Raw genomic sequence first — 15,003 nt, forward strand, 5'->3', positions numbered from 1 at the left:
ACTACAACAACTACTTCAACATGAAGACAATGCAGAGGAATTACACACAAGTAGTCAGAACTCACACACTTCCAGCTGGAGAGCACAATAGTGCAGAACTTCCTGGTGCCAGACAGGGATCAGTGGTGAAACCCCTGTGGTATGCTTTTTTTTTTTGGTTAAAGAAACATTTAACAGGAAAGCTCTGTGGTGCACATGTGATGCCTCTGATTGGCTATTTCGATTTATCCTAGCAACAAGCTAAAAAGGTAAGAACCACAGTGCATTCCGGGTGTTGAAGTTTTTCTGGTCCTGTTCCACGTTTGTCAAAAACGTACCTTATCAATTTCCTGATTAAACAACAAGCTCATTGCAACCACCTGACAGACGAAACTATCCGTCAGCAGATCGTGCCATCAATGTTTGATAGTGATTAATGAATATAATCTAAAACACACACATACACACACTGATGAATTCTTTATGCTGACCTTTACAGAGGCAACAAAGTCATTTTGCCTTCTCTCTCTCTCCCTCTCTCTTCACTATGCCCTTCCATCCCTCCCATCAGCTCACCCCGTTTTTTTTCCTCTGCTAATCTCCCCCCTCCCTCTCCTCCCACACACTCTCAGCAGGCACTGAGGTCAACCGTATGCTGCAGAGTAGTGGCTCAAAATCTAGCCCAAGTGAAAGATAGTGATACTAATAATTCTTTCAGATTAAGCTGAGCATACAGTTGAATAATGTTTATGCAGCCTGTCACAAGCTTTCAAAACATAACAAAAATCTAAGGCCACCTGGTGTGGCACAGTAAAGTTTAGAGCAACTAAATATAAACCTACTGAGGCCAAGTAAAGACTAAAAGCAGACACATATAATGAATTTATAGATGTGAATGTGCCTTGCATGTGCAGAGAGAATATACACATTCATTTTAAAGCACAGTGTTAGTGATAAAGAAATAAACAGGACTGCCACTGATGCAACTAAACAACACCACAACAGTTTATAGAGACACTGGTCTTTTGGTACTTGAATGCTCCACAGGTGATAAAGAAGCTAGCTAAAGACATGTATTCTCAACTTGTAACCATGATAACCATGTGGGCAGCAGTGGCTTAGTGGTACAGCAGGATTGTCCAGTAACCGAAAGGTTGGTGGTTCCTCCCTATTCACTGTTGTGTGTCCTTTACCTGCATAGCCTCCAGTGTACTCACTGTGTATGGCGCTCTTTGCCTTAAGCAATTTCCCCATTGTGGGACTAATAAAGGTTTCAAAATCGTGCTGCTTTTATAGGACAACTGAGTGTTAGTGATCAAGAAATAAACAGGCCACCGATACAACCACACAACAACAATTCCACATCACTAGCTATGCCTACTCTAACAGGAAGACACAAAAGTTAGATATAAATACAGGACACTAAAAAAGATAACAGTGAAAGGTTTTTAGACTGGCAAAAACTGGCCAACATATACACCACTACAAGCTGCTATAATCCGTAACCTCACACCACTGTGCAGACTTTTGTGTGCCTTCAGGCCCTGAGGTTTATGTGTAGTGTAGACATCTAAATTATTAGACAGATAATGATGATCACGCATGTAACTGGTTTACCAAGGCATCAAGGCCTCATGGATCAATGGGCATGTTAGTTGAGGATAGGTGTCTGGTATGACTACCTTAAGTGATGTACAGGTCCTGACTCACAGAGCAACTTCCTGCCTCCACCACTGCCTTTCTACCTCAGTTCCTCTCTATGTGTATTGGGACTAAATAAACTAGATGGTCAGGGCATCTCACAGGGACTGAAAATGTCTCCTCAGAATCATAGGAAACATTATAGACAGTTTGTCCATACTCTAGTCAGCAGAGGCGTTCTGAGAATGGACACTTCCAGTATAAGGTCCACTCTCCACCAATACAAAAATAACAAAAGTCTATAATAAAGTAAGAAGAAGAAGAAAACTACAGCACAGTCAGTGGTAGGTGACTGACTGTATTGTCTAAATAGCATATAAATATGGTTGGAGGTAATGCAACAGCCATCTGCAATTTAATATGAGAACATATCCATATGTTATATAAGTAGTAGCCAGTCAAGTACAAAGCTGTTCTTGAAGTGGAGCCTATAAGGGGGATGTCCCCACTGTGGAGGTCAGACTGTGTTGTAAATAGGAGTAACTTAAACCTGTATCAAAACAAGCTCAGCTCATAGACTCAAATAACATTTTAATTTACTTTGCATCAATGTGTACACTACTAGGAAATACTATACAATACAAATCTACAGATTTTGTGTGTGTCTGTGTGAAACCAGACAATAACATTAGCATTAGCCATGGTTTTTACTGCTATTCTCTAATCTTGGTATAGGATCTCTTCCAGGTGGAGTAAGGGGGCTGTGTGTGAGTGTGTGGAGTGGCATAAGCATTATTATTATTATATATTAATATAACTGAGATCCCCAGTGAGAGTCAGTCTTTTAATAAAAGAGCAAGGCAGTGGATGATGGGAAACATATATTAGCATTAGAGGGTTACATTAGAGCTGTGATGGAAAGTAAAATGCTGCAAACTATATAATCATTTAAAAAATATATAAATATGTCTGCATGGTCAATGGTTTTCATATTTGATGACATAACCGCAATATTGTACTAGCAATAAGTACACCAGCCATCTGCCAATATAATTGGCCAACAGATCGCTGTGTTTGGCTTTACTCTCCATGGCCAGGGCTATTTTTGTGGTGATGCCATTATTGCAAAATAACTCAATAGTCAGACAGGATGATTAATGCAATGTGGTCAGAACTCAATGCATGCATGACTGACAGACTGTTACTTGCAAAAATTACACTGTTTATGTTACGTGCATAATGTAAAGAAATGCAAAAAAGCAAGTCCTGTGTTTGGATCCACCCACAACACACCAACAGTTTATAGACACATTGTAAAAACAGGCATCTTGGTCTTTTGGTACTTGAATGCTCCATAGGTGATGGAGAAGCTACCTAAAGACAGGTATTCTTAACTTGACCATGATCTTGCTGCTTTTATAGGACAACTGAACTATTACAGTGAAAACAGCCAAACCAGCTTGATGTTCAAGGTTTAAATTACAGCTCAATCGATTATCAGAACAATTCTATCGGCCGATATAAGCCGATCTAAAGGTATCTCTGATAAATATTATATAATTATAATATTTAAAAAAGTAAAATGATGGAGAAAAAACATATAACCATGTTGTGGGTGTTGAATGTGGGAATTGACAGGTAAAACATGAGAGCTATGTAGTTTACCAACTGCTCTACAAGCATGTTGGACAATTATTTACTGCATATGAAGACTTAAGTAAAGACTGAAGTTTTGAATGAATATAAAGGCAACAGCGCTGGATATAATGAACCTTTAGATGCATTATTAGTAACACATTGCATCTGTAGTACTAAGTGGCCTAACTTAATTTCCTGCCTGCCACAACTGATCTTTCGGCTTAGTGTAAGAGAGTCTTCATTTGTTCAGGAGACTGGTTCGGCCAACACAAAGCCAACATACACAAAACATTATCTCCGTAATCTTTGGAATGCAAAAGAGAAATACTCCCAAACAGAAAAAGACCAACAGCACTGAATGAATGCCATCCTGTACTTTAATAAATCCCTTCTCCTTCTCTTCTTCTTTCTGCTCAACAAGAGGCCATTACACTTGCCATTATACTTACACATCTTAACTGTAAATAGAAATGGGCTCTTAATCATCTTGTAAGAGGGATAAAGCGAGACCCTTTCACACTAGACTGCTGAACCATTATACTTACACATCTTAACTGTAAATAGAAATGGGCTGTTAATCAATTTGTAATGAGGGAAAAGGCTAGACCCTTTCACACTAGACTGCTGAACCTCAACACTCTGTATTCACTCATCAATGGCTGTGTGGAAACTACAGACCACCCCAGACACCAAAGATGTTACACCTCACGCTTCCGATTCCTGTATGCCAGTGTTTCATCTGAAGCAACATGCCGAGGCAGCATATTCCAGATTTTTTTTTATTTTCGTGTGATTGTTTTAGTGTTTTAATACAGTGCAGTCTGTTAGGACACTTTTTGGACTCAGATGAAAGGTTCCATCTGAATAAAGCACAATGAAGCAGTGACACATCTGACCTGTTCTGGATTACTCGCCAAAAATTGCATTAGTCTACACAATGCCGTCTTCTACATACATATAAACTGGTGGACTTACCACAAGAGCAGTTCCTGGAATTCCACATAGTTATCAAGCATTTGACAACTTGGCGAATTAGGAAACATACAATCACTGTGCACATGGTTGCCCATTGCAACAGCAGGTCTGCCTTGGTTCACACGAAGCTAAAAGGTAGCCTCAATTGGGAATAAACATGCAATCTGTACAAAACAAAGATCAGAAAATCTACAGACGTGACAGAAGCAATGCCACGAGCAACGGGAGAGCACTGAGGAAGTCCTGGGTCAGATAAGACTAAGCTGATGTCTGCCTCAGCTAATTAGTTTACAACAGCCACAGGTCACATCTAGACAGCCAACCTACAGCCCCAATTATCGTGCTGACCAAGAGTGGGGTAGTACATTTCAAGCAAAAATGTTATTTGATACTCTCTGGCTTCGACAGTTTCTCCAATTTGAACGTGCATCTGATCTCACAGCTAACACCATGTTTCACCTGAGCCTGCTGCATTAACCTGACACATTGCTTTGTTAGACAAAACCATCTCAGAAATACTTCTCCCAGAAGGGAAAATGCTTAAGGCTGCATCCAAGCAGCGTCATACCATGACCAGCAAGGAGCGCCACACAAGATCTGGAAGGTCATCTAAGGAAACTGTTTGGAAAGGACAAACATTTTCAAACAAATGCCTAGCAGGTGACTGGATGAACCATCTGTCAGTCACCGTGTACCACAATGTAAGTTTGAGGTCAACCAATCAGATGATAGAACTGCAAAGGGGGAAAGACAAAAAGCTGTTAAGGATCAGTAAAAGAACACAAGTAGCGCTTAGCATGTCAGGTGACACCCACAACTGCCAGTGTAAACTAGCAGGCTGACTGGCCTTGAAATCATATAGCAGAAGTCTGGCCAGGTTTTGTCTGTGATTATATGCTGACCTTAGCTGCCTCACAACGGGATTGTTTAATATTATTTCTTTTGGGGATTTATGGCTGTTACAGCCCTAGGTGTAAACCAGCACATGCTGCTAACTACATGCTTATCACTGTATAAGCTTAATAAGCATCATTATAGACATTCAGACAGGACTATCTCTTCTTCTTTTTCTGATTAGTTTCTGATCTGAGGTTGGTACTGTTGTCTCTTTTTGTCCAAGAATAATACTAAAGCTGACATCTCAGGAAAAAAAGGACTAGGAAGTGAGGGGGAAAAAGCAGTCTGGTATTTAGGCCTGTGGTGTGCTTTAGGGCTGAAATACCAGCAGAAGCAATGCCAGGATCATTTCAGACTAATCCATAGGAGAACCAGGAGAAGGGGGAAAAAAACTGCTTTAATACTTTTCAGTTCACTGGCATTCTGTATTTTTGAAATCTTCTCAATCGCATGAATGGCACACATGGCATGAATGAAAACCTCTTTTTAAATGTAGGTTTGCTCAGATACAGGGGTTCATCTAACCAGAAATGCCCACCTTTACTAAAGCAGACACCACTGTTCTTCCTTTCCCTCTTTTGACTAGTGTTTGAAAGACTTTTACGTTTTTTTTTTCCAATTATCACATGTTAAGTGCGTGACTGGATGATTTGGATATGTTTTAACACAAACGTGGGGCTTTAGCCTGACCTGAGAGAGAACACAACTTTGGTATAACAATAGAGAGGGGGATGGTCTCAGAGACAACTTCTTATTAAATAAAACTGTTGCGTAGTTGGTGCATATTGAATATATTGCTATTATTGTAAATAAAACAAAACCTGTTTTGCTGTTTGGTCTGAGTGTGTGATCTGGAATCAGAGGTAGTGCTCAATGCACTGCGACAGAAGTACTGCTCAAAGCAGATCAAAGCCGCACAAAGGTTAATCCAGGCTGGGTTTTCAGTGCCACAGATAGATAGTTAGCTTGCTAAACTCTGTGACTTCGGTGGCCTCAGTCAGTGTGCGTGCACACAAACACACCCACACAATTCTGCATCTTTAGGTAGGAAAACTATTATTTGAACTGCTGATTTTGTAAGTTTGTCCACTAACAAAGAAACGATCAGTCAGATTTCAATGGTAGGTTTATTTGAACAGTGAGAGACAGAACAATAACGAAATAATCCAGAAAAATGCATTTCACAATTCACATTTTCATGAATGAAATAAGTATTTGATCTCCTATCAAGCCAGATTTCCTCTCAGCTAATTACCTGTATAAAACACCTGTCCACAGAAGCTATCAATCAATCCAGATTCCAAACTCTTCACCATGGCCAAGACCAAAGAGCTTTCCAAGGATGTCAGGGACAAGACGGTGGACCTACACAAGACTGGAATGGGCTACAATACCAAGCAGCTGGGTGAGAAGGTGACAACAGTTGGTGTGATTATTCACAAATGGAAGAAACATAAAATAACTGCTAATCTCCCTCTGGAGCTCCATGCAAGACCTCACCTTAAACTACAGGAGGAAATGGTCAATGGTCTTAGGGCAACTGGGACCATAGTCACCAAGAAAGCACATGTACATGTACATGTATGTAATTTGTCACTGAACATCTGAATGATGCACAGGAGGACTGGGTAGGAACACCATCCCCATCGACAAACATGAAGGTGAAAACTTGCTTTTGGGGGGTCTTTTTCTGCCAAGGGGAAAGGACAACTGCACCACATCAAAGGGAGGATGGATGGGGCCGTGTACCTTCAAGTCTTGTGGTGAGAACATCCTTCTCTCAGCCAGGGCATTGAAAATGGGTGGTGGGTTGGTACACCAGCATGACAATGATCCAAAACACACGGCCAAGGCAACAAAGGATTGATCAAAAAGAAGCATACATTCTTAGAGTGGCCTAGTCAGTCTCCAGATTTTAATCCCATAGAAAATCTGTGGGGTGACCTGAAGGTTTGAGCTGCCAATCATCAGCCACGAAACATTAATGACTTGTAGAGGATCTGCAAAGAGGAGTGGGTCAAAATGAGATGTGTGCAAACCTTGTAGCCAACTACAAGAAACGTCTGACCTCTGTGATTGGCAACAAAGGTTTGGCCACCAGGCAAGTACTAAAGCAGGTTTTGTGACAGGATCAAATACTTATTTAATTCATTAAAATGCAAATCTATTCATAACTCTTATGAAATGCATGTTTCATGCATTTTTTGTTATTGTTCTGTCTCTCACTGTTTTAAAGCATTCAAATGATAGACTGATCATTTCTTCAGGAGCATACCCAGGCGTTGTAGGGAGGTCATAGAGGCACGTGGAGGCCACACACACTACTGAGCCTCATTTTGACTTGTCTTGAGGAATTTCCACTCAAGTTGGATCAGCCTGTAATGTGATTTTCCACTTTCATTTTGAGTATGGTTCCAAATCCAGACCACCATGGGTTAATAATTTTGATTTATTTATTGATCATTTTTATCTTATCTTGTTCTCAATATATTCCACTATGTAGTGGGATAAGATTTTCGAATGGAATATTCATTCATTATGATCTAGGATGTGTTATTTTAGTGTTCCCTTTATTTTATGCTTGGAAAGTGAGGTTTGAACACCTGTAATCCCACACCAAACCTTGTCCCCCTTTCTGATGGAATGCATCAGACGTGCCAAACACAAACACTAAACAATGTGCTTAATGACTTAAGCAGTGGTTAACTAAAGAAAATACTATGAAGAATATTACTTTATAGATTTTTAGAGAAATCACAATTTGCATTTATTTACAATGACCACAACAGCCTAAAATACTCATATAAATGTATCCTCTGCCATATAGGGCAACTATACAGTCATGTTATATAACATGAATTTCCCATGCAATAAAAAGCGTCATATGAGTAATGAACGAGAAAGGAACATCTCTGTGATGTAACTGAACTTCCACCATACTCTTACAATTTAGACGGGTACAATTCTGATTGTAAAATGTGCTTTATAAATATAATTGAATTGAATTAAATTGAATTAATAGAGCTTAAACCAGAGCTGAGCATATTCATCATTTGTCTAAAGGTTATTAGATGAATTTATCTTACAACAGGTCATTTCTTACTATTTCCCATCTCCTGCAACACCCATGACTAAATGCAGCACCTGAAATAAACTAAACAGCAATGGATGACTCTGGCCTTAGTACACTCACTGTACTGCAGATGCTGCTAAAAAAATCACTCTTATGTAATGTTATTAACTCGCCACATGAATGACACTAACATGCTCTGATGAACGCTTGCTTTTCCATGATTCCTGCCTGACAGTCTCATCGCAGGATTTTCCCTCAGCCTCTGTGTTTTCATTTCTGTCTGTTAAAGCCCCCCTTTTTTAATATGTGTGCGATTCTTTAAAATCAAGTGTTACTTTTAAATAACAGCAATATATTAAAACAATAAATCTACATCAAATAAAAAATGTACATAAAATCAATTAAGCTGCAGGTTTTTTGCACAGAAAAACACAAAAACACAACTTCCTGCCATCTCAAGCTTGTAAAATTAGACAGGTGTCCTAAAGAAGACATTGTTTGCATTACTCTGATGCTGTGGTGAGACCTCAATACGATGTGCTTTATGCAATACTCACTGTCATTTATTTGAAATCTTAGAAAAAGAGCTTGAAATACAACTGAGTTGTACTAAGATGACAAGCTGTTTTAAATCATTTTCACACATAATGTTGATGCTTATTTTTGTCTTTGTTGTTAAAGCCAAAATGTAGCTAAACATTTTAAAGATGAAGGTGCTGCTAAAATCTTCTTTGACATTTCAATCATTTAGTCGGAAGACAAAAGATGCTTGCTGCACTGGCCATGGAACGCTACAACGCCTCCTAAAGGCCAGAGGGAGTACTGATATACGGGGCTGTTATATTGATATTTTATCGTTTTAAAAAATAGAGTTTTTTTGCACAGCCCTATCACATTATGTTTGATTTTGAAGTACTTTGCTACTTTAATCAGTTGAAGACATAGTAGCCATTAGGGGTGGAACAGTTCACTAAATCCACGGTTCGGTTCGTATCACAGTTCTGAGGTCACGGTTTTCGGTTCAGTTCAGTTTACATTGTTGAGGTTTTTTCTACTTTTAGCACTCTGGGAATACCAAATGAGCATACAATACATCCTATTTATCCAACATTCACCACATTTAAGAATCAGTTCAGTGTTTCCCCATCATTATATAGAACGGGTCTACACCTTGTTCCTTTATTAAACAAAGTAAACAGCTCATGTTATTTATCTTATTTGCATGGCAGCATGTCATTTCTCTCTCCGCTGCTTTGCGCACGTTTGGACGCAGAGTGCTGTGGGTCTCTCTGCTCTGCCTGCAGCTGAACCGGCTGCGTGAAGCTACAGAGACTGACCGGCTGTGAGTGCGTTGATGCGGGGGAGGAGCTCGCGGTCGCTGCTTGTCGAGGACAGTAGCCTGACTGCAGAATGATTTCACGTCAGTCTCCAAAAGTCACGAGAGAGAGTCACTAGTTGCTTTAGATTAAAAAAAGTTTGGAAAGCCGCCAAATGTAGCGAGAGAGACGCCAAGTTGGCAACACTCGTCTCCATGCTGTGGTAAAAACGCCTCCCTGTATTACTTGATGCGCATGTCCAGAACTGAACAGAACACAGAACACGCGCCCCGAACCGAAACACGTGTACCGAACGGTTCGGATTTTTTTCCTGAACCGTCCCACCCCTAGTAGCCATGTAAATGTGCAAAAAACTGGGATCTCATCTTGGCTAATTGCACATTACCTGCAGGACAGGGAACGTCATGCTGTACAAAAAGGACGACATGCTGATGATCTTAACTGAGTGGGAGCACTTCAAATTGAGCAAAACTAACATGGTAATGTGTCAAATGTGCTGTGATTAAAAATCACCTGAATACTTAAAGTGACAATAACTATTGTTTATTTTTATTGTTTGACAGTGGGACGAGTAAAAGAGTTGTGGCTTGCTGTCTTTGCAAAATGTCTGTTGGCAACACACAATTACATTTTGTGCACCATCATCTTATTCACTACAAAATCTGTATTTTGTCCACAAAGATATAAATTGACTGAACTGATATCAAAGAGTCAAAATGTCTGGTGTCTGTTACATGCTACAACATCGACGAGATACTACTACTGTTTATGTTTGCCTAGATGAATCTATCCAGGATGACTTATTAAGGCTACAATGATGCAGTATGCTGTGTGGTTCTTACTGTGGCCTTGCTGCAAAATCTTGTGAGTTTTCTCACTCTCTGACCCTTTAAACCAATAACATAATATATCTCTACAGAAATCTGAGCCTGCACAACCAGTAAAACACTGACAATCAAGTGTTGTGCAATTTCCTGTACCAAAAGATCAAAAGAGTGAAGATGTAGCCAGCCTGCGGGCATCACTGCCATACATTTAACTTACGGTAGCTTGGCATATTCTGTCCAACTAGCATGCCATGAGCAATGGTGAGCAAACAACACAAGCTCTCTATCTGCTGGTGGGCGTGTGCTCACCTGTGTTTTTGTGCGCACGTGTCTGCGAGTGTGTACGTGTGCGCAGACTGCAGTGGTGAAATGTAGAGACTGTTTTTGCATTGTTTACATTTTTTTAATTTAATTTAATTTTCTAAAGCAATTACATTTTAAATATGTTAAAATCAGAATCCATTATAGACACTCTAGCCAGAGCCTGACACCCAAGCAAACACATGAAGGTTTACAAAACTGGAGTTTAGGTAAATAACATAAGCCTACAGCGCTGTAACATCAGTGTTAAGTCCATCTTAATTATGTGCACTATTTTTAAACAGATCATGTATCTACAGAATTTTAAGTGAAACTGAGCCTTGGTAAGCAAAAGATAACATCAGCTAGTTAGGCACAGAGCCATGGCGGCAACGATTTGGTTGGGGAGTGTCATCATTTCATACATTGACTGTTTTCAACTGGTTTGATTCAATGATAATGATATCTTCTTGACAAGGTGATATCATGACACAAACTATTCTCTAAATTAACTCATTGGGTGTGACATGCATGGCTGTTGTGTATTTGATATATAATGATATGTATTTGAGTCTGCAGCATTGTGTTAAAAAACACACATGGAAGTGATGTAACGAAAAATGGCTCATCAGTGATCAGCCATTTTTCGTTACATCACTTCCATGTGTGTTTTTTAACACAATGCTGCAGACTCAAATACATATCATTACACTTCACAAATCACTGCCATCACAGCTGACTAGCAATACTCCTCGCTCTGCATGTGTGACATCAAACTCAGACTGTCTTGTGACAAAGTTAGCCACTGACTGATCTGCGGTGGACTTTCTGAAATGGAATGGAGAGCAATGCCCTATTGCTGTGATACACTGATGACATGTCTGCCTGTATTGCATCAATCCATTCATTTTCTTAACCCTCAGCTGTTAACGGGCAAAAGACAGTCTACACCCTGGACAGGTTACCTGTTTAACACACAGACTTCATATATGTTTTAGGGCTGGGCGATATAACGAATACACGCGATATATTGTGGCTCCCACCAGTGGGATATAGAAAATGACTATATCGTCAATACTCATACAGCTGCATTTAGTCGCAGGCATCGAACCACATGTTTTTCCTCACTCTCGCTCATCTCCCCTCACAGAGAGATAGAACAAGCGCACTATGTAGGCTACATCACGCGCTGTGGTGCTTGCAACAGCATACGCCTGACAGCACGTAGCAGCAGAGAGCTCAGCTAGCGGTAGCTGCAAAGCTACAACAACAAAACTGTGTTGTTTCCTAAAAACAACATGTTTTGAAAATGATTCGCCCAATGTTGTTTTTAGTGAGTGTCTCCCTCTCGAAGAGGAGGAAATCCCTATTTTAACTGTGTGTTTTAGATAAAACTAGCAGACAGCATGCAGTTTTCATACTTTGGTTTAATGTTAGCCCGTCATGGATGGACGGACTTATGTTAGCAGACAGCAGCTAGCTAGCTAGCTAACTAACGAGCCAGTGCACCGGCATCATGATTGGAGGACATGATAAAAACACAGCGAGCAGCATCCAGGCTACACTCTCAGTGCAGCATCAGGCTACAGTCCTCTGTGTCTCAGCACTCGGCTGTGTGTGTGGTTTGTTGTCATGAGCCAAGAACTTAAGTGTTGTTTAAAGAACTTGTATTAACGGTAAGAGCTCTCACGTCACACGTAAACACACAGTGACGTGGGCGATCGAGAGAGTGGGAGAGTGTTATTAAATATCTTTGCAGCACCGTGACGATAGATGATAGAAAGTTTTAAAGGCCGCTGGCTTCAGGCTCTGATGCCGCAAAACTGAACCACTTCCAATCTGCCTTTTCAGGGGCGAGCTCTTCTCTGCTGGCGGCCATGTTGTTGGATACAGGTGGAGGAGGTTAAAATTAATTTTCATCAAAACAAGGTGATAAAATCGATTTATCACCCAGCCCTCGTTTAAAATCAGCATATATTAATGAATGAAGTATGAACAATAATGTTTTAATGTAGAGATAAATTAATTCAAGGCTAAGGCAAAATATATCGTGTATCATGAGATGGCCTAAAAAATATTAGGACATTAGTAAAAGGCCACATCGCCCAGCCCTGATGTTTATTTATGTCTTATTGTGAGTATTTGAATGTTGCTTGATGGCAGCTAGCAAACAGCTGCTTGGCTCATACCAAGTGGCAACAGAAGGAACATATCGTTGTGGTTTAGTGGTCACTATTATGGGTGGCACAGCTATTGTGGTGGTGTGTTTGTGAGTCTCTCAGAAAGTCCTGTAACAGATTGGAGACCTGTCCAGGGTGGACCCAGCTTCTCGCCAACTGACAGGTGGGGCAGGCTCCCGCCGCCGCCTGTGACTGTAGAACAGTGCAAAGTTTCATTTGTTTAAAGACTGTACAGAATTGCCGTTTGTTTTCTTCTACGCGTGCATGAAATCTATTACTTCAAGCCTTCAAAGCAAGATATAGCCTTCCAAGTGTTGTCTACAGCTGTGGTGGCTGCTCTCACCACTTGTGGATGGAGCCGGAGACCTACAGAGGCTTACTGCACAGTGACACCCGGCAGGAGAGCTAGTATTGCTTGAGCACGAACTTTATGTGAATATAGTGCTACTGCTGGCTCCTTCTATGCTACTACCTCTTTATAAGTAAATACACTTTCAATGAGGCATTATTTAACCCAACTAAAATGTTCACAAACTAAATGACAAATGGTGTCCGGTACTGAGACACTTAAAACACATGAATAATCCATTAAACCCAGTGGGATGCGCAGAGCAATATCAACAGGGACACACGCCTAAAACCCAATCCTATTGTTAGCATGACGCCAAAACAAAGGCGCTGTTAATGTGACGCTGACAACACCAACAGCTGACACCAACACCAACTACACCTGCGTGCGCGCGCTTGCGCGTGCGCGTGCAACTCTTGGTGCAATGCAATGCAAAACCCCACCGACACAGACAGCAGCACAGCCGTGGATGTCTGTGTCCCTGCGCTACAAGCTAGCTCTGTGCACAGCCCCCGTTTACACAAACACATCAGCACGGAACACCGCCTAACCTCTTAGCCCAGAGTAACCACGGCATGCTGTGTGGATTGTCTTTAACTGCTGCTTGTATAATCCGAACAATGGCCATAGTTTCGACAAGACTGAAAATCAAGGAAAAAAACATACGCACATCGTCACAGCCATCAGTATCGTTTCAACCATCAGACGTATGGCAGGCGTCCAGGTTCGCATCATATCTCTGCTCCTTAGCCGTCCTTACCTGGATATCCAGCTCCAGAAAACAAAGGATGCTGCTGCGGATTCTCTCCGTTAGGTTGGCTCGTCTGTTCGGCCTGACAGCATCCTGTTCCCAGCCAGCAGCGCCACTGTCACACTCCGGCAATAAGACGGCAGCTTCCGGTCGTACCTTTCAAAATAATGGTCCTCGATGGTGAGTTGGTTACATTTATGTAAGCTAGTACTGCATTAGCAAAATAAAACGAAAAATATTATTCAGTAAGCTACATGAAATATTAAGAAAACGGTCCTTTTTGTTTCTGAATTATACAAAAAATAATATGAAAAAATATTGCATATACATTAGAACAGCATGATGTATATGTTGTGTAAAATATTTCAGTGGTTTTGTAAACATACATTCCAAATTAACATGCATCGCTAATATTTGTTAAAAAATAAGTAAATTGTTCATTAAAAAATAAAGTGTTAATTTCAGCCATATTTTTTTTTTATTATTATTTTCTATTACGCCAAATTTGAAAGCCAAGATTATACTTTTATTATATAGCAGTAAAATCTAATAATCTAATGTTTCCGGTTTACATCGCGCTAACGCTGGCAAAATGACGCAGCTGCCAGCGACAGTCTCCGCAATGAGGCGAATAGCTGCAGCTGACCGGGAGAGCAGGCTTTAACTAGGCGGGTTCTTCATCTGACTTTAAATGGACTGTGAACATTAACGTTCTCATCCCTTCGCTCCCACTGTGAATTCCTTTGTGTTCATTCACGCACTTCCTTTTACTTCGATTACATTCTAATACATGTAATTGTCTCTCAGGCAGTTCTCCCCTGCCAATATGAATGGAGTGGTCCAGATATTAAAGGGCCAGTGCATATGTTGTCTTTGACAGCTGGCATGGCCACATGGCCATTCGGATTACAGGTCGAAAAGGAGGTCTGTTACATAAACACATTGCATTGCACGTATCTTTCCCCCATTATCCCCACAAAAAGATCAGAAATAAGCACTATCTATCACTACTTTACATAAGTTAAAGCTGTAAGGTAGAATTTTTTTGCCTATTAC

The 15,003-nt window shown here is 40.5% G+C and overlaps 1 protein-coding gene across 6 annotated transcripts in view; it reads right to left on the reverse strand.

Moving 5' to 3' along the window:
* The window catches only part of fam110b (family with sequence similarity 110 member B), a 33,153-nt gene extending 19,092 nt beyond the window's left edge, over nucleotides 1-14,061 (reverse strand). For 2 of the 6 annotated variants that reach the window (XM_028428226.1, XM_028428227.1), the window contains exon 1: nucleotides 13,957-14,061. The gene's annotated coding sequence lies outside the window, so the exon portion shown is untranslated. Of the gene's footprint in view, nucleotides 1-13,866 lie in introns of all 6 variants that reach the window. The other 4 variants (XM_028428228.1, XM_028428229.1, XM_028428232.1 and 1 more) reach the window with 3 other exon arrangements.
* Between the last annotated feature and the right edge of the window lie 942 nt (nucleotides 14,062-15,003).

The sequence above is a fragment of the Parambassis ranga genome, chromosome 17 (genome assembly GCF_900634625.1).
Source record: "Parambassis ranga chromosome 17, fParRan2.1, whole genome shotgun sequence".
NCBI lineage: Eukaryota > Metazoa > Chordata > Actinopteri > Ambassidae > Parambassis > Parambassis ranga.